Genomic DNA, 21,481 nt, shown 5'->3' on the forward strand with positions numbered 1-21,481 from the left:
AGCCAAATCTTTGTGAGCTGTACTAATGCAATAGTGGCACAAATATCATGGGAGTAACCAACCATATTTCTATTGCATTTAAGTCCCTTTCAATAAGATTAAACATATCTGGCAAATCGTAGGGTAAAGAATCCATATCTAGACAAGTCAAAGTCCCTAGGGGAGAATCTACTACTATTATACCATAATTGGGTAGAATATTAAGCTGACTCCTAATAATTTATCTTTATATCCACAGGTTAATTCATTCTTTGTACCAGAGAAGCTTTACTATTGTTGTTAATATTATTATTTTCATTGTTATTATTTTGAAATAGATGGTGATTTACAGAGACCCACAACTGGCCAAGATGCATAAGAGACCACAGAATACTCGACCTTAAATGGAACAAATACAATGTACTCTGCTTCCAAGTCTCAGGGATCATTGTAGAAGAAGGTTGGAAAGAGTATAAGAGCCTGGGTCAGAGAATGACTACAAGAAAACTGTGTCTTCTGGGCACAGCAGGGTCACCACATACGTGAACTCACAGTGTTGTGACACAGCAGCAGACGACCTGTGAAAGCTCAAGACACACTGAATTCTAGCATGATGAAGAAAAGTGAACATGGGATCACTCTCAGCGGAAAAGCTGATTGTTAGTTGCTGAGAGGGGGAGAATCAGTTGTCTCTAACAGTAAAGCCCCTGGTAAGTCAACTACACTCCAATGGAAGCACACATGTCCAAGGATATTTGGAAAGTACAAATTAGTCATGATAGGTTGGGGGAAAAAAGAACACAAAGGTTGATGAGTAGGGAAGGGGGAATGGATCTAGATGGGAAATGCTGGGGATGTGAATATTATCAAAACATGTTGCATGGTATTCTTAATGAACTAAGAAAGGTATAAAAAGAGAATCAACTATAGAGATGTAAAAGAACATATGCCTTAAAGTAATAAAGGCATATCTAAAACATTCTTGGAAATATGATGACAGCAAAATCTTAGAACCAATTTAATTATCTTCAGAATGAGAAAAAACAGTGGCAATTTCTAATTCAAAGCATCAGCTTCTAGCTATAAGATTCACTATTTGTATATGTGTGTATTTCCTAAGGCATCGCTTAGAAAGTCCTACAAACTTAGTAACTTAGAAAACACACATTTATTTTCTTATGGTTCTGGGTCTCAGAAACATGAAATGAATCTTCCCAGAGTAAAATCAAGACATTGGCAGGCATGGCTCTTTTGGAAAATGTCCTGGGGAGAGTGCACATCTGCATTCCACTTTCTAGAAGTAGTTGCATTTTTAGCATCTGACACATCTATTTGATCATGTCACTTTTCTCCCTCTGCTTCTATTGTGTCATCATCTTATTCTCTATCGTCTTGTTTTTCATTCCTTCCTTCCAGAGACAGTTGTGATTACATCAGAATACATGAACTAATCCAGGGTACTCTGTCTACCATAGGACATCTCAAGATATCATGCCTGCAAAATCTCTTTTGCTATAGAAGATAACATGGTTATCTGTGTGTGACATTATTTAGTCTACAACAGTATAATATTGTTTTACTTACTAAGTCTTTCTCCATATACATATTTTGAATATATATGAATTATATACACATATTAAGAAATTAAGTGTAATCATTTGAGAAGTTTCACAAGAAGAATGCAGACAGGATAGAAATGGTTAGTTTGGCATCTTGGAGGCCACTATGAGGTAAAATTGTGCTGTAGTAAGATGAATAGATAGCATAGTGGAATACTGGAATGATTATTTTCACATCTGGAACCATTTCAGGTGGTGCCTGTGTCCAGAATATGACCACAGAAGTAGAGGTATTTCCCATGTTGGGGTAAACTAATGCACATAAGAACACAAGGACTTGGAACTAACTAAGTCATCAGCATAGAAATGTACTTCATTCTAATGGTGTCTAGAGCATTTATGGAGAAGAGAAGTGTTGTCCAAGTATAGAAATACTCAATCGATGGTCGAATGACCAGGTGGCAACTTTAAGATGTCATTCACTGGTGTCAGGAATAGAAATCAAGCAGACAATACTGGATGGTAAAACTGCCAGTCTGTGTTTGACTTTGTGGGGTTTAAGTTGTCTGTGCAATGGCAAAGTGGTTCTGGATAGTAGGCAGATGGCCCATAAAGGTTGGAAAGTCAGGATAAAATAGAAATTAACCATTTGTAGATATTCCACTTCTATTAGAAAATGTACAGTGTAGGTTTCTCTTACTTTTGGTCCCTGAAGCTATTGCTCAATTTTTACATGAATATATGATGTTTGTTCTTCCCATTTTATATGCACTGGGGATTTAGCTTAGTGGTAGAGCACTTGCCTAGCAAGCACAAGGCCCTGGGTTCGATCCTCAGCTCAAAAAAAAAAATGGGATACATAAAAATATGCATACATACCTCATTTTCTCAACTTGATCATTAGATTTAATTTCAAGCCTTGACTGTATACCAAGCACAGTGACAGTGCATAATAGATAACATACAGAGAGCACTTGGTTTTATCTACTAGTTTTGTCAAAATTCAGTCTATGTTTTCAATTATGGCTGTTTTCTTAAATTGTTGATAACTGGTTATCACACATTTTTAATCACATTAAATCCTTTTTTCTTTGTTTACTTCATTTTAGGAGGAAGACTTCAATGTATTAATTATTTAATTCCCTTCTATACATGTCCTGTTTTCCAACCTTTAGTTAGGGTAAGTATATTCTGAAGGTGACAGACTATAACCTGGGGGAAGAATAGAGTTAAGAAGATACCACCACTGAACTAGCTATCAGGGGCTACTACTGTATGCCAACATCAATAACAACCCAGAAAAAAAAAAAAAAAAAAAAAAAACAGGTACATTCCTCAAAACATACATCCTACTAAGAGTCAGTGATGAAGATTGAAGAAACCTTGAAGGATAATGACAAAGAGCAAGAGTCAGCAACCAAACTTACCAATCAAGAAATGCCTGTCTTAAGACAGCTTCCTGATGACTGAAAGAAAAGTTACTGTTAACCCCCAAAATTTTGAAGAAAACAGAGCATTTCAGTACTGGTTTTAGAAGGCTAGCATTAACCTGATAGTGAATGAAGAAGGGGACCATGAGAAGCAAAGAAGAGATCTTAAGGGAGGAGAAAGAGAAGGTACTAGAATGTGTGATATGAAAACAGAGGGAGGATGATCTGAGAAGCAAAAACCCAGCCAGGGAGGGATGGAGCTAGGAGGAAGGCAGTGAAGGAGAGGAGTGAAACCTAAACTAATTAATTGAGTAAAAATTCATTTTAAAAAAATCAGAGAACTCTGTAAGAAAAGAACTCACCACCAAGGGCTGGAGAGATGGCTCAGAGGTTAAGAGCACTGACTGCTCTTCCAGAGGTCCTGAGTTCAATTCCCAGCAACCACATGGTGGCTCAGAACCATCTATAATGAGATTTGGTGCAGTGCCTTCTTCTGGCCTGAAGTGATACAAGCAAACAAAACACTGTATACATAATAAATAAATAAATCTTTTGCCAGGCTGTGGTGGTGCATGCCTTTAATCCCAGCACTCGGGAGGCAGAGCCAGGCGGATTTCTGTGAGTTCGAGGCCAGCCTGGTCTACCAAGTGAGTTCCCAGAAAGGCGCAAAGCTACACAGAGAAACCCTGTCTCAAAAAACCAAAAAAAAAAAAAAAAAAAAAAAAAAAAACTTACCACCGAAGATTCCTAGTGACCACAGGTCACAAATCCTCAACAAAACACTAGCAAAACAAATGAAACATTTCCTTCCAAGGGCCACACACAAGAGCCATTGAAGCAATAAATATGATGCATCTTATTAAGAGAATGAGGCTACAAGTTCTGTGTGCTTCCTAGTAGAATCACACACACACACACACACACACACACACACACACCCAAAAAAAAAAAAATCTGAGGCATTTCAACACCCTTTCATGATAAAAGACTCAACAAATTAGATACTAACAAACTTTCCCACAGCAAAATAAAGGGCACATGTGATGCCCACTGTCAACACCACACTCCATTAGAGGAAGATGGAAGTTTTCCCTCCAGATCAGGAGCGCCTACAATTGCTAATTCTGATCATTATAGCACTGAGCATTCTGGACAGATCAATTCTGTAAACAAGTGGATAATGACTTCAGACTTGAAAAGGTCTGCAGGTGCCATATACCTCTTAGAAACACTAAACATACTAAAAAAAAAAAAATTTAAACTAATAAATGCTTTCAGTAAAATTGAGGGATACAAAATCAACATATAAAATCATTGTGACTGGAAACACTACAAAATAACAACCTTCACAAAGGGATCAGGAAAATATTCCCATCTATAAAAGCTTTAAAAAAAATCAAAGAACCACTAGCCCTAGTGATAAACTAAAGAGCTGATAGATCTTTAAGTTGTAAAACATGTATGAAATTTAAAAAGAAGCAAATACAGCAAGTAATGTACAATATTTGTGGATTGTAATAATTAATATTGTTAAAGTGTAAATGCTACCTAAAGTGATTCACAGATCCCATGGAAACAAATTCTAGTGAGATTTTACACAAAAAAAAGCAGAAATCATCACATTTGTAGGGACCTAAAATAATTCAAAACCGCCAAAACCATTTTCAGCAAAAATACAAGAACTGAAGCCAACCTGGTCTACAAAGGGAGTTCCAGGACAGTTAGAGCTATACACAGAGAAATCCTGTCTTAAAAAAAAAAAAAACAAATAACAACAACAACAAAAAAAAAAAAAAAAGAAAAAAATACAAGGGCTGAAAACATATTCCCCAAGTACCAAATATAGTATAAAGCTTTAGTAACTAAAACAACATAGTGCAAGTATAAAAATACACATAGGCCTGTGGAAAAGAACAATGATCATGGAAAGAAATAAATGCAATTAAAGTCAATAGAGTTTCAGAAACTTCAAGAGCACACAATGAAGAAAGAATAGTCTTCAAAAAGTGGTATTGAGAAAACTGGATGTCCACACAGAACAATGAGACTGGAACCTTATTTTACATGTTATAAAAGCTGAATTCAAAATGGACTTCAACATAAAACCCAAGAAAATACAGTACTGGAGGAGAACACAAGGGGATAAGCTTCCCTCTGTGAGAGTGGGCAATGATTGCTGGAATATGACACCACAGAGGCAGACATCAAATGCAATGGAAACAAAGGAAGAGGAGACACCATATAATGCAAGGAAATACTATGCATCTTATGTGGTTGATATATTGTGCACCCTAATAAACTTATCTGGTGGTCAGAGAACAGAACAGCCACTAGATTAGACATAGAGACCAGACAGCGGTGGCACACACTATCACTCAGGAGGCAGAGATCCATCCGATCTCTGTGAGTTCAAGGCCACAATGGGAACAGAGCCAGGTGTGGTGGCATACACTTTTAATCCCAACACTTGAAATCCCATGTCTTTGCTTCGGAAGGACACATGCCTTTAGTCCCAGGAAGGGATGGCAGGAAGCAGAAATGTATATAAGGCAAGAGGACTAGGAACTACTGGCTTTTTTAGCAACAGTTCAGCTGAGATCCATTCCAATGAGGACTCAGAGGCTTTCAGTCTGAGCAAACAAGATCAGCTGAGGTGAAATTGGCTGTGGCTTGTTCTGTCTCTCTGTTCAGTATTTACCCCAATACCTGGATCTGAGATTTTTAAATTATTGTTAATAAGACAGTTTAGCAATTCATGTTACAATGTTATGTATCTGATTAGAGAAATTCATATTAAAAACAAGACTCAGTTGTAAGAATACAAATAACCTGGTCTAGTAATGGGCAGATGCATGAAGAGATATCTGTCAAAAGGAAACACAAGTAATAAATAAGAAGAGACAGACAGAGCAGAAAGAGAGACACAATACACATACACACACACACACACACACACACACACACACACACACACACAGAGAGAGAGAGAGAGAGAGAGAGAGAGAGAGAGAGAGAGAGAGAGATCCTGTCTGTTTTAATATCTAATCTAAAAAAGACGAAACAGCAAGTGTGGAGAATTTTATATAATTAGTAAAGCCATTATGAAAAATAAAATAGAAATTTCTGAAAAAAAAATTGCAAATGGGATTCCCATCTAATCCAGCTACTTTGTTTCTCTGTGTGCAAAGGTACTGGAATCAGTGCATGGAAAAACTATCTCTGCTTCCATAGCAGCCTGTTTCTCAGTAAGCATGACAAGGAATCAACCTAACTGTTTATCAACAGATAAGTAGCTGATAAGGGGTGTGGTAATACTACTTAGTGATAGAAGAAAGAAATCTTTTAGCTGCTAAAAGAGGAGGTCATTACGAAATGTGAAAGAAGCCAGACACTGGAAGATAAATGCTGCCCAATCCCACCTAAATGAAGACTCTAAAAGAATTGCATTTTAGCAATAGAATAAAGTGGTGCACAAATAGAGAGAGTGAATGGGAAATGGGCATATGGAGTTTAGGGATACAGAGTTTCAAACCACATGAATACATTTTGGAAACCAACCACAAAGCATGGTGAACATAATTAATATATTTTCTTGAATATTTCAGAAATAAAAAAAGGGTATGAGGGAACTAGAGAGATGGATCAGTGGTTAAGAGCACGGGTTGCTCTTCTATAGGATCAGGCTTCAAGTCCCAGTACCTACATGGTTACTCACAACTGTACATTGCTGTACGTGGCTACCTGAACTCATGTTCATGTATACATACTCATATATTTAAAAATTAATAAATCTTAAATAAATACTGAGGGCTTCGTAAATGTTATCACATACACACAAAGAAAACTAACGTGGTTAATTTTAACATCACAACAGACATTTAGCAACACATCACATTGTGCACCAGAAATACAAGCAATTTTTATTTGTCCATTATACCCTTATAATGTTGGGGGCTGGGAGTAAATGAAAAAAAGATGGAGGAAGCAGTCAGGAAGTCAGGCAATGTCAATAATATAGGGAATCAAATTGATTATGTTTCTCTTTAGGAACCTATTCTCAAAACTAATTGCTTCTTTATGTAGGATTCTAAGTCTTGACCAGAAACTGAGTAAATAAGGACAAGTTGCAATCTTTAATAAGCATGATAGGATTAAAATAATCAATTTTCACACCATATCCTAAAAGCTACAAATGTAGAAAGAGTAATGAACTTGAAATATGAAAAACCTGTGTTTAAGGTCTACTAGGTTTATGCATGTTGGCAAATCAATTTCTCTAGCCTTTTGTTGTATCATCTGAAAACTGGAAGTAATAATGTGAAAGATGTAAAAGCATCAATTCTCATTTGTTTGGTTGGATTTGTGTTTTTGAGACAGGGTTTTGCTACGTAGCTGGGTCTAGAACTCACTGTGTAGCCCTGCCTCTACCTCCCAAGCGTTGACATAATAAGCATGTGGTACCATGTTTCACTTCAGGTTATGGTGATTAGAGTCTCTCACAATAATAAAATTGCTGGTTAAACCAAAAGAAATAGAATATAATTCAGGATAACCATGGTTGCATGACAAGCTCTACCTAGTCTCTACACTTTAAAGAATGTTCTTGTTCAAGGTTATACTAGGTTAATTCTCATTAAGAATTTTCCTTTTGTTTTAAGACAAACCATTGTAAATGTAAATTAAAGTTGGACAACTCAGGTTTCCAAATGAAGTGCAATTCGGAGCTGACTTCGCAGTGTTAGTTCTTAGCTTCCATTGCTGTTTAGTTGCCAAATTCTGTGATGGTCTCATTCTCACGAGTCTTCATGAAAAACCCTAAATGTTTTACTAAGAAAGTTGAAGTGCAAGAGAAGTTTGAGCTTACTCAAGATGCCAGAGTGCGCTGAGATGGCACTGTGAACCGGTCTCTTGAACAACATCCACAACAAGCTTCACAAGACAGGTTCTCAACTGTTACGGAGAGAGGGCATTGTTGGTTGGACAGTCTTACAAGCCTGTCTCTTCCATCTATGCTAAACTCTGGCCCTCAGTTTATTTATCCACTATTTGATTAGCAATAGGTCTGTTCTTAATTTGTGGTCAGCTTCATGGGTGAGTTCAGCATTGCTAATTTGGGAATGAATTGTTTGATATGGAATCTTTGACAGGAACCGAGTATCAAAAGCTGAATTCCTAGCTAAGTTATCTGGAACGTGCTATAATAGGATTTTTTTTTCCAAATCAAGATGTTGTTATAGGTGTGTCAGAGTCCTAGGATCTGCATCAGATGAGCAAATGCTGAAATAAGGCTCTACCACACACGATTTTGCCAGTAGTGGGGACATACAAAGTCATGATGTTCATGACTACATCAATGGTGAAGGATGACTAAAACTGAACTTCATGGGATTCAGGTTTTAGACTGTGAATTTGCAATAACAATCCATGGGTTGGAATGAAGTGTTTTAGCTGATTTCCACTAGAAAATTTCAGCTTATTAGTATTTCTGTAGGAGACAGGGGTTTTCAGCTTCCTGTTTGGACACTGGGTAGCTTGTCTGGTTTTCCTCTGGTTGATCTACTGCAGAAATGGTAAGTGTTCCAGACACAGTTGTGTGTTACAGAGATAAAAAGCGGCAAGCCTAGGGAGCCCAGCCTCTTCACAGCATGGATTAATTAGGCAGCACACTGAGCAGTTTAGAGTGGCCCAAAAGTTTATTCTTTACTTTTAATTCCAGGATGTTGCAACCAAGGAGGGAGAAGGTACCCCATTTCTCTTTAAAAGGGCATGTTATTCCTTCAATCAGTGAGTGGGTGGGGAAATAGGGTGTAGACTCCTATTGATAAGTCACCAAATAAAGGTTTACTAATTTGAAGCATGGATCTGATTTAATTTAAGAAGTTATAATTGATGTTTGTTTCTCTATTACAACATGCTCTCCTCTGGGATGTGACTCGGTGGTGGAGTGCCTGTCTAGCATGTGTGAGCACAGAGAAGAATTTCAAAGGGCCAGGGTCCTAGATTGGGGCTATATGTGGAACACAGGCCAGCCATGTGACCTTGTGAGCTCTGTGAACTTTCATTTCTCCTTTCTAGCTTCAGTAGCAGGAAGGGTATGCTACTGGCCAATCAGCTGACTTATAGTTTATATTCACTACTATAAAGAAATAGTCATAATGCCCAATTTTGGAATCATATAAAGATGAAATAATCCAATATACAAAAAGGCCATCTTGGAAGAATCTGAAACTGATTCTACCACCGTGGGGGTTAGTAGCCATAAGAAAAATAATATAGTTTGAGTTTTATTCTTAAAAGGTACATGTGTTTATAGTTACTTCTGATTTATATTATAGTATTCATGGGTCACATCACAAAAATATTTACTTCAAAATGTTACTACACAACTTAAAAAATGCCATATCAAACTTCTCCTTTTCATATTAAATTATTTGAACAGAATGCAGCATTTATATCAAATGATTATGGCATCTATACCATTATTCTTTCTTGTCAGCTCATCTTTTTTGTTTATAACAAAACTAAAGACTTGCTTATTTATGCTTTTAAAGATCTATTTTGTTTTTAATTTTGTATGCATGCACAGACATGCCTGTGGGTATCCACAGAGGCTAGGAGCTCCCCTAGAGCTGTAGTTACAGAGGGCTGTGAGCTTGGTGGGCACCGAACTCTGGTCCTCTACAAGAGCAAGTGCCCTTGGCTGCTGAGCCACCTCTCTACTCCTAGAAATAAAGAAAAATTTGTAAGAAGGATTAGTTAAGTAGCTTATGGAACATCTATAGGCAGTCTTTACTTTTCTGCTTTGTATGGTAAGAGAAAATCCAGTATTAAGAGAAGATATTCACAGGGAACAGGCAGAAAATGAAGATTTCCTTGTGTTTATGTTCAATTCAGTTGACATCTCTTCCCACTCCTCAGTGGGATACATAATATTAGACCCCACCCCTGCCCACTGGCCACATATATATGCATGCATACATATGTACATACATACATACATACATACATACATACATACATACATACCACAACACTCTCATATCATATTATATGCTTTAGGGAAAGAAAGGGAAACAGACAAAATAAACATTTAATTTTACAAGTTATGTAAAATTTGTACAGAAGAATTCAATTTGTAATTGCATCTTTCAGTTATGAGTTTGAGACTCTTCCAATGTGGATTTTCCAAGTTGATACCCTGGAGTATGCAGTGAGCAGTAACTAGCTCAAAAAAGAGAGAGATTTCTTATTTTGGTTATTGAATAGCCTCTTCATATGTCTTGTCTGTAAAACAAAGCCTGCATATTGTAGAAAGGACAAATTCTGCACAGTGTGAAAAGAAACCATCTAGCACACATAGACACATATTTTTACATATTTATTTCTAAATGTACAAACAGGATCTGCTCTACAAAATGCTCCAGGATAGTATTTGTTTCAAATTTATGTAATCAGCCATGTTGCAAGATGGTATTTAAAGCAAACTTAAAGATGTGTTGTCCTTGTTCTGTACTAACAACCTCTCTTTCCCCGTAGACCAATAAATAGTAGAGCCAAAATATAACTAATGTCAAAAAATAGAGTATGAAATACCTTGATGCTTGGAGCACAACCATGACTAAGATACTAGTTCCAGCAGGAGAGAACATTTGTGTGAAGAAAGCTCAGTTACAGATTGGAGTTCTGACTATTCTGTTACTTCTTCAAGTTTCTAGGCAAATTTCCATTGTTACATTATCAGGCTATAACTGAAGTTCAGTTCATTAAAATTTAGTTGCTGATGGGAGCTCTCAAAAGAATGTTCTTCCTCTCCCTCTTCTCTCCTCCCTTCCCTCTCCTCTTCTCCTTCTCCTTTTACTTCTTCCTCTCCATTCCCCTCTCCTTGCTTAATGGTCTTTTGGCAGGCTGGGTCTTGTATGTGTAGTGTTAATGACAGGCATCACCCTTCAACACATGGTTATCTGAGTCCTGATTCAGTGCGTTCAAAGCAAGATGTGTGTTTCAGGAAGACTTGGCTTTGCCAAGAGTTGCTGGCAAAGCATCTAAGTTGAGTGCAGTCAAACCCTAGGATCTTTTAATGGAGAATCTGAAGTTTAACAAAAGAAAGGAAAGAAAAGAATATAAATACCTCAAACAACCAGATTCATACTGGACTCCAGCCCATTGGTTCATGGTGCGGGGGTTCCAGTAATGCTTACTCTAGACTTTAACTAGAGTTTTCCAAAGATAGAGATTATTCCAAAATAATAAAACTTCATGGCCTGGCAAAGGAAGACTGACTCATCTTTTATGAGGAAACTAATACTTTTCTGAGTTACTAAAGTTGTTGCATAAGGTCACAATTAGCACATTTGCTGGCTCTAATCTCAGAGAGATAAGATCAAACATCCCACAGAGCAAGATAGATGGTATGTGTTGATAGGACAACTGGTGGATTTTGAGCTAGGGTGGGAGTATAGTGCCTGCTACCTGTGCTATGATTTTTGGCAGACACAAGCATGGTTTTAATACTCTGCATGCTCAAGCTCTGAAAGCACTTCTTGTAGTTTTACTACGGGAAGGATCTGGAAAACCAAAGGCCAAGGCAATGAAGAAGAAACTGGAAAAAATCTACCAAATAAAGTTTAAGGCAATGAGAAGGATTTTTCAAGAAGACTAGTCGATAAAATAAGATGAGGAAGGACAGGTTAACAGAGTACAGTCAAATACCTTGGTCCTTTTAAAATAAATCACCACGCTATATTTGATTTTACATCTAGGTGGTGGAGAGATGCCTCAGTGATTGAGAGTACTCTTGTTCTTATAGAGGATCTGGGTTAGATTCCTAGCACCCACACAGTGACTCACAATTATCTTTAACTCCAATTACAGGACATCCATCTATCACCCTCTTATGGCTCCCTGTGGACAACAGGCATATAGGTGGTACACAGTACATGCAGGCAAAACATCTAAATATTTAAAAGTAAGTTTACATCCAACTTTGTATGCTTCTATTAGAAATAGTATAATTTTTCATATTTGGGGCTGTGTTTGCATATAAAGTATTTATAAATTAAGTTTGTGAAGGAGGAATATCAACTGTATTCTTTGTACATTTGCATGTGAGAAGTGAATAAAGAAAATTTTAATTGAATTCAAGGAGAAAAAGGTAACAATTCTGTGGGAACTGTGTAAATAAGAAGCATCATAAACCACAAGTTAATGAGCTACTAGCTCAGCCTGTTGTATTTAGTTCTTAAACTGAGCATAGTACTTACATTTTCAAATGATTGTGGCACAAAAAAAAGAAAGACTGAAAGATGAAGAGAAGCATGTGGACTAGAAAGACCTGCTGACCCAGAACACCAAAGATAGTGACTATCTATTCCTCCACAGACAATTTCAGCTCTGGTTATAAACATCGTTCATTGGCTTTTCCCTACACACACACACACACCTTTTCTTAAATTGAGAATCCACAAATCAGAGGCTGAGGATATCAACCAGTTGGTACAAGTGCTTGCCTAGCATGTATAAGGCCCTGGGTTTGATCTCCAGGACCATTTAAAATCTGTTAGGATAGTAGACTCCTTATCCCAGCACTTGGGAAGGGGAAGCAGGAGGATCAGAACTTCAAGGTCATCTCTCTGCTACAAGTAGAATCTGAAGCTATAGGACCCACCTCAAATAAACAAACTTAAATAAAACAAAGCAAGCAAGCAAACAAACAAACAAAACAAAAACACAAGTCACTACTGAATATGAAGACCCAGAAAAGGGCTAGGATGACTGGAGTTTGATAACCCGAGTTCAATGCCTGTAAAAAAGATGTCCTCTAACCTCAGTATGTGTGGCATGACATGTATGTAGCTACCCCCATCATACATTTATAAAACAGGGACCAGAAAAATTTATTTTAAAATGTTTCAGTCATATTAGTTTTGTGCATAGTATATAATCCCATTAATGCAAAGTTAAAAATCAGGTGAAATCAGATTATGGGAGACCTCTGTATTGCATGGACAAGTAGGCCAGGAGCAAATACCCTAGGGTTATGGAAAATTAGGACTATAGCTTTACTGGGGTAGTGGATAGAGGGAGGATACACAGGCATAAGACCTGATTGACCTAGCCAGTTGAAATGCACAATTTACTGACTATAGCTATATAACTAAAAGCAATAGAAATAATAAAAAGCAATCATTACTGAAGTATCTATGCACTTGCACATTATAGCATAATGTAAAGCAAGCAAGAGGAAGTATTGTTTAGAATCACCCAGAAAAAGAAACGTGAACTACTTACAAAAGGTACTCTATTTACACTGTGAAAAGGTTCCTCCTTCACAATGAACCTTTTGCATAGCGGACATTACAGCTCTTGAGCAGAGTGGGAAAGGGAGGTTAAAGTTAGGCCATTCAAAGACCTCAGAATGCCCTCCTATTTCGGTTTCATACATAATTCTTATCCTAACTTCAGGTCCTTTCCAATAGCTATCTTCTAAGGACTCAGCTAAGAGTTAGCATCCTGCCTTCAGCACAGGTTCTTGAAGCTGGCACACTGCTCAGTAGTATGTCTAATTCTCATCATCTCTAGCAGGTCAGAGAACGCAATGTGAATGAAGGTATAAATCGAAAGGCTGAAAAAGCATGAATGATTTCTGGTGAAAGTTCCCTTGTTGTTAAGAAGTTAGGAAAAACATTTTCTAAGTGTTGTTCAAAGAAATATATCTATCTGTCTGTACTGTGTATAAGAGAGAAAAACTGCCTGTCCCTGGGCATTTTTTTCCAGTTGGGAGAGTTTTAATGACTGCTTCTATTTCCTTAGGGGTTATAGATCTATTTAAATTGTTTACCTAGTCTTGATTTGACTTTGGTATGTGGTATCTCTTGAGAAAACTGTCTATTTCTTTTAGATTTTCCACGTTTGTGGAGTACAGGTTTTGACGTATGACCTAATGATTCTTCCAATTCCCTCAGTGTCTATTGTTACATCCCTGTCTGTTTCTGCTCTTGTTAATTTGGATATTCTCTCTCTGTCTTTCAGTTAGTTTGGTTTGTCTCTCTTGTTGATTTTCTCAAAGAATCAACTTTTTGTTTCATTGATTCTTTGTATGTTCTCTTTGTTTCTATTTTTATTGCTCTCAGCCCTGTTAGATTATTTCCTGCCATCTACTCCTCTTGGGTAATCTTGCCCTTTTTTTGTTCTAGAGCTTTCACGTGTGCAGTTAAATTACTAGTCTGAGATCTCTCCAATTTCTTTATACAGGCACTTAGTGCTATGAACTTTCATCTTTGCACCACTTTTATTGTGTCCCATCAGTCTGGATATGTTGTATATTCATTTTAATTGCATTCTAAGAAGTCTTTAATTTCTCTATTTCTACCTGACCAAGCAGTCATTCAGTAAAGATTTGTGCAGTTTCCATGAGTTTGTAGTCTTTTTGGTGTTTCAGTTGTTGTTGAAGACTGGGTCCTGAACCTTGCCTAGGCAGCAGAGTAGAGCTGACCTTATTACTGCGGATGTGGATGAACTGACCCTGAGAACCTAACTGTGGGAGATCTAGCCCCACCCCTCATTTGTCATATGGTGGCATGGATGGGAGAGAGATGCCCCTCCAGAACCTTATCACCTATGGCTTGTGGGAGAGCTGGCCCTGGGGTCATAGGAGCAGAAGAGCTATCCCTGACCCTCACCGCATGCAGCATTTGGGAGAATGGCCCCTGCACTTCATCTGGGCAACATAGAGTTGGCCCTGCTGGTGGAGTTATGGGAGAACCGACACTAAGGACATGAAAGCAGGAGAACCACCCGCCCCTTGCTCACTGCTACAAGGGGTGAACTAGCCAGAGCAATGCTGGAGAATGCTGTTGTTGACGACTGGGGAGAGCTGGCGGGCAGACTAACGCTACAACTGCCCAAACTAAGAACCAGGGTTATGAGTCGGCCCACTCCAAAATCCACCCCATCTGTGATCTGCTGGAGCAAGTGAAGGGACCAGGCTTGCAGATTCAAAGCCACAGGATCTCCGTGACACAGGACAACAATAGGTTATCCAAGAGGAGACCCAGTGAGGGCCTAGCATCAGTGGTGTAGCAGAAACCTAAGGCCTCAAACCAGACTAGTGACTCTTTAATGAACACGTATAAGTAAAGATGTATGGACAAAAGGGTTTACTGTGCAACTCAACGTGTCACACTATAGCTTCCATGATGAGATTGATTTTCCTATTTTCTTTTAAACTTGACTTTATTGGAGTTGGAGATTGCAAGGGCAGAGGGTAGATATGAAGGGACAGAGACATCATGTGAAAGACACAAAGAATAAATAAAAAGAAAGTTTAAAAATATTTTCTGGGTCTTTGAACTGAGATTCTTCTTCTTCTTCTTTTATGCCTATTATTTTTAGGTGGTTATTTTCCCCTACAGTTTCCCAGATCCTGGATGCTTTGAGTCTGAAAAATTTTATACTTATCATTTTCACTGACTGATGTATCAATTTCTTCTATTGTACCTTCAACCCTGAGAGTCTCTGTTCCTTCTCTTGTGGTCTGTTGGTGATGCTTACGTCTGCAGTTCCCATTTGCTTACCTACATTTTCCATCTTCAGGATTCCCTCAGTTTGTGTTTTCTTGATTGCTTATATTTCCATTTTCAGGCCTTGAACAGTTTCATTCATTTCCTTCACCTGTTTGTTGGTTTTCTTTTGGCTTTCTCTAAGGGATTTCTTCATTTTCTTTAAATTGTTTCTTTGTGTTTTCCTAGATTTCTTTAAAGGACTTATTCATTTCCTCTTTAAGAACCTCTATTATCTTCATAAAATTAGTTTTAAGGTCATTTTCTTGTGCTTCAGCTGTGTTGGAATATTCAGAGTTTACTTTAGTAGGTTAGCTGGGCTCTGGTGGTAACACATTGACCTGGCTGTTGTTGATTGTGTTCTTAGGCTGGCCTCTAGGCATCTGGGTTTGGGGTAATTATAGGTTTAGGTGCTGATTTCTGAGGTCTCTTTGTTGGATGGGTGTCATTTTCCTTGGTTTCTGTTTCCTCTCTGGTCACCTGGCCTGAGTGGCCTGTGCTTCTGGTGGCCAGTGAGCCCTCTTGTCCAGTACAGTGCCCCCACTGTGTTTCTGGTACCCTGTGTGACCTCTGGGGTTCTGGGTGTCAGTGTGGGTTCTTGGGTTGTTCTGGTGTTCTGGGAACTGAGGTGTCCTCTGTTAGAGCAGGGGCTTCTGCCAGAGTTGTGAGCACAGATGTGGGATGTGGTGATGAGGAGAATGGAAGCTGTTGGGGCTGTGCAGGCTCTGAGGAAGTGTTAGCTGTCTGCCAGTGGGGGCTTGTATGGGGTTCTAGGTACAGTGGTGTACTCTGGTAGAGCAGGGGCTTCTGCCAGAGTTGGGGCCCCAGATATGGGATATGGTGATGAGGACAGGGAGGGGCCTCTTGGGAAAAGGTTCGGCAAGCTCTGAGGAAGTGTTGGCAGTCTGTGTGCAGGGTCTTACATGGGGTTCTGGGTACTGGGGTGACCTCTGATAAAGCAGGGAGCTTACCCTGAAGTTATAGGCTGGGATAGGGTCTAGAATTAATTTCCTGACTGCCATCATTATTCTATATTCATATAGAATTCTCTAATTAAAAAATAGCAGAAATAATTGGAGGAAGTGTAAACTGCCAACTCTCAGAGACAGCATGGGAAGTTGATCCTTGCAGATACATATAACCTAATTGGAATTTCAACCTGTCCATTTATGCATCTACATAATCAAGTCTAGTACTGGATTTGGTGAATTAAAGCATTGTATGGTCCACAGAAAATGATGAAAGCTAGCAAAGCATTTGAGAAGTTATTACCATGATTTGAATGTGTTTTACAAGATTGATGTGTTAGAAACCTAGCAAAGCAGGGTTTAGAAGTTACACTATAGGAGGTGTTGAGGTCATTACATCCCACTGTCATAAAAGGACTAATGCCAGTCCTTATTAAAGGCTTTGAGGGACAAGTTTGATCTCTTCCTCTCTTTTTGCTGTGGGATGTTTCAAGATGACCCTCACAAGATGCCAGCCCTAGATCTTGGACTGCCTCCATGCCCAAGTCTCAAGAGGCATGAGCCACTAACTTCCTGCTCACTTTGAGTTTCCCAGGCTCAGGTATTCTTTCAGGGTGGAAAAAAACTGACGAAGATGAATGTCTACTAAAGACATTATTTTCTGGGTGTGTCCAGTAGGATTTTTTTTTTATTTTAGGTACAGTGATTTTTTTTCAGCAGGAATTCTGTCTGCTGAGAACATATCAGAATACTTTCGAACATTTTGATCATCAAGATTGATCTTGTAGCTAACATTGAGTTTGTAGAAGCCAGACATACTGATAAATATTATACAATACATAAGACAGCATTCTACAATAAAGAATTGTTTAGCTCAGGATATTGACAGTGTCAAGATTGGAAAAGCTTGGGTTCAAATACCAGTTGAATTCTTACTGAAAATGGTAACCAGGCTGGTTTGGATATGTGTGTGAAGCTAATAAGAGTAACTTGGAAGAAAGAGTCAACAATGAAAGAGCTGATCATTTTTAAAGTTTAACCCAGAAAGAGAAGGCTCTTAGAAATGAATTGTTTCAAGCTCACATTGAACTTTAGAGGACACAAGAATGCAAGAACACCGATTCAAACAGTAGAGAGCCTCTGATCTTTGGGACTTATGGGGATTGAAAGGTTAATTTTAGTAAAGAGGGAGAGAGAGAGAGAGAGAGAGAGAGAGAGAGAGAGAGAGAGAGAGAGTTAGTTGGGAGGGGGAGATGAAAGGCTCTATCAATTCATTAATTTATATTACCCATCAGAGAGCATTAAGGTTAAGATTGTCTGCAGCTGCCTGAGAAAGTAGCCTTCCTCTAAAAGAGGAAACCAGTGAGCAAGCTCACAACAGTACCAAGTCAAAGACACATTTTAACAGGGGGACCATAAGTAGGAGCCAGGAAATCAAATTTTTGAGGAAGTTGTGGGCAGGGGCTCTAAGATAACCAGCTGAGGCAACAAAATAGAAGCAAAACAAGAATAAGTAGAAAGTTACATGGAGAAACAGGAGCTGGGTCATGGGTTTGGCAGCCTTTGGGGATCTGTAGGAATGCTATGGCACAGCGCTCTCTGGATGTGTATGAAGGACCCTCAATCCCACTTTACTGGCTCAGCAAACCCAGCCTAATTTTGTCCTAGTGAAAACTCAAAATCTCATTTGGCATTTCCTTGGAAGTCCGTGTGTAATGGGTAAAGAACCCAGATAAGACTAAAAGTCCTTAAAGTTCAGTTCTTGACAGAGACAGCTACATCCTATATTCACTCTGGACCCTAGAAACTTGACATAAAAATTGAGTGGGTCCTTGAAATGTACGTAGTTTTCTATAACATTGACAGAGCTATTTTATTAGTACAGTTATTAAGACAGTGTGCAAATTAATTGAATATGACTAAACTATAGTATTTCATACTTTAATAATTTTGCTCTCAGAATCATTTGGATGCCATTGCCACAACAGAAGTAAAGACTGCAAGAAAATTTAGCAAAAATAACTTACCCAATAGAAGACAAGAAAAAAAAAAAAAGAAACAGGGTTGTTAAAACCGTGAATGTAAAAGACCTTGTCATAAAATGATTATATTTAATAAAACTAGTGAAATGGGAATTATGTTAGACACATTATAGACACTTGCCATTTTATTCAGTCTCCCATCTTTGCAAGGTCAGGATTATTTTATGCAAAATGGTGTAGCGCTGAGTCATACAGGTGAACATCAGAGGAGCAAAGCGTGGTGAGTAGCAAAGAAGGGACACATGGTGACTGTGTCCATGGTTGTGGTTTTTGTTTGGTGAGGCCAGTAAAAGACTAGATGGGTTGCATGCTTCAGAAAGCCTAAGCACATTGCATCACTGTCATGGATAGTACTGGGTAGTGGCAAGAGGCTCCCACTTTAGCACAGAAAGACCCAGACATGAACCAGACACTCGCTCACTACTAGTAGCACATCCATTCCTGATCTCAACGGAGAGTGGGTCCTGCCAATCCATGCATCCTTGCTTTTGAACAAACAAACAAACAAAAATGTTAACAACATACACTTCCCAGATATACACGGCATTCATTACATTAAAGAACAAGAAAACAACAACAAAACAAAACAAAACAAAAAAAAAAAAAACAAAAAAACAAAAAAACCAGAAACTAAAACTAGAAGATACTTAGTTCCCATATGGAGTAGAGATGTTGGAGGACAGATCTGTTAAGTGCTAGAGTTAGAAAATGGAAAAATGTGATTTAACAGACTGCATGAAATGGAGTCTATGAGGCAGCAAACTACTCTCTAATATTAGTAGGCTGCAAATGGATGAGTTCCTGCCTCTTCTCCTGCTCTGACACAGGTCAGCCTGGAGGCTCCTCTTACCTTTGTCTCTGGGATCCCAGGCTGACTGGATTTCCTTCTCTCCTGTTTCCATGACGACCAAGTGAGGAAAAGGGACATGGAAAAGAAAAAAGACTCCTTCAGTTGCATCCCAGACCTGACTTGTTTGCAAGTTTTTCACATGTGGGCCCTGTAGGCCTGATAGGTAGAGAACAAACCACCTGTACCCAAAGTGAGAAAATAAGAATTCATGAACTTCCCTTAGCATAATCTATTCTGGGATTACTAAGATATTGTTGACATGCCTGTGTACTAGTTAATTATAGTTCTCCATTCTCAAGTTCTTCCTTACTACTACACAGACTTTAAATTCTTTTTGTGACTTCCTTTGGTCTGCTAACCTCAAAATGACAGGTCTTTAAAAAAGACCAGTTATCCAAATAAACATTCAAATTAAGAAGGGCAATTTTCTGGCTCACTATCAGTCTGAAACCCCATCATAAATTTAGTGCAGTGTCATCTGCACTGGGGGATGCTCTTGAGTGCTGATCCAATGTTTTTTGGATAAGTCCCCATGTCCTCATCTTTTTCACCCTACCTTTTTGTCCTTTATTTTGCATTATCCTCCTTGATCCACCTAGACGTTGGTGGAATCTCCAGCTTTGTTCTAAGCCTTTTTCCTGGGTAAGAAATAGTGGAGGCCCTAAGAGCTCATCTATAAAGACTATATACACAAAATTAAATGGAGGGTGATTGAGCAAGAACTAAGCAGGTATGCTCTATGACAGATTATGAGCATATTGTATATTCACAGATCCTGAGACACATGTCCCTAGAGTGATAAATGGATAATTTAAGGTTTTCTAGAGACAGACACAGATAAGTATATTTCCACCTTAAGTTTGTACTTTAATTCCTTTATTAAGTATTATAAATATATCAGTTCTCTTCGTAATCTCCTATAATAAACTATAAAAATACTATGGATTTATTATGGAATCTAAATGAAGGCACAGTTATAAGGTTGTGTGTGGAATCATAAAAATCATTGCAGCAATAAGTAATACTCAGATATTTTCTTTGTTTGCTTTCCTTTGTTGTGATAATGTAGCAGGAATCTTAAAATGTCTTATTAAAAATAACAAACCTGGGTCAGGTATTGGGGTGAATGCTGAAAGATCAGAAAAGCAGAACAAGCCACAGCTTCCTCACCTCTCCAGTTCCTCAGCTGATCATGGTTCCTCAGGCTGGAAGCCTCTGAGTCCTCATCCGAATGAGTCTCAGATGAACTGCTGCTCAAAAGCCTGAAAGTTTAACCAGTCAAATGCCTCTAGTTTCTGTCTTCATGCCTTATATATCTTTCTGTTTTTGCCATCACTCCCTGGGATTAAAGGCTCACTTCTTGGGATTAAAGGTGAGTATCACCATACCTGGCTGTTTCCAGTGTGGCCTTGAACTCACAGAGATCCAGAGGGATTTCTGTCTCTGAAATGCTAGGATTAAAGGCATGAGTGCCACCATTTTCTAGCCTCTGTATCTAGTGGCTGTGTGTTCTCTGACCCCAGATAAATTTATTAGGATGCATAATATTTCAGGGAACACAATACCACCACAGTGATAATATGCTATAACCAAATGCATCTTGTGGAGGAAAGGATTTATTTGGCTTACACTTCCACATCGCAGTCCATCATTGAATGAAGTCAAGACAGGAACTCAAGACAGGAACCTGGAGTCAGGAAATGAAGCAAAAGCCAATGAAAAATGCTGATTAGTGGCTTACATATTCCTACTGGTTTGCTCAGCCTGCTTTCTTATAGCACCACAGGGGCTGGGCTCTCCTACATCAATCTTTAATCAATAAAATGCTAAACAGACTTGCCTAGAGGACAATCTTATGGAGGCATTTTCTCAATTGATAGTCCCTCTTTTCATATGACTCTCATTAAAAAAATCAATATAAGAAAGCACTGCATACTGTTGCCCTAGGAATCAGTAATTTAAGTCATAAATAACCCAAAAGAAGAGCACATACAATAAGTTCTTGTATGAGCATTTATATTTAATTAAATGATAAATCCTTTGCATTATCTACCTATTAAGAAACAATAAAAAAGAACTGGAAAAGAAACCTTCAT

The 21,481-nt window shown here is 38.4% G+C and overlaps 1 long non-coding RNA gene across 1 annotated transcript in view; it reads left to right on the forward strand.

The window, feature by feature from the left end:
* The first annotated feature begins 321 nt into the window (after positions 1-321).
* LOC118577262 overlaps positions 322-21,481 on the forward strand; it is a 75,851-nt gene continuing 54,691 nt past the window's right edge. Inside the window, exons 1-2 of the long non-coding RNA XR_004944185.1 lie at positions 322-689; positions 2,648-2,718. This is a non-coding gene — a long non-coding RNA (uncharacterized LOC118577262). The remainder of the gene's footprint in view (positions 690-2,647; positions 2,719-21,481) is intronic.

This window comes from Onychomys torridus, chromosome 2 (genome assembly GCF_903995425.1).
Source record: "Onychomys torridus chromosome 2, mOncTor1.1, whole genome shotgun sequence".
NCBI lineage: Eukaryota > Metazoa > Chordata > Mammalia > Rodentia > Cricetidae > Onychomys > Onychomys torridus.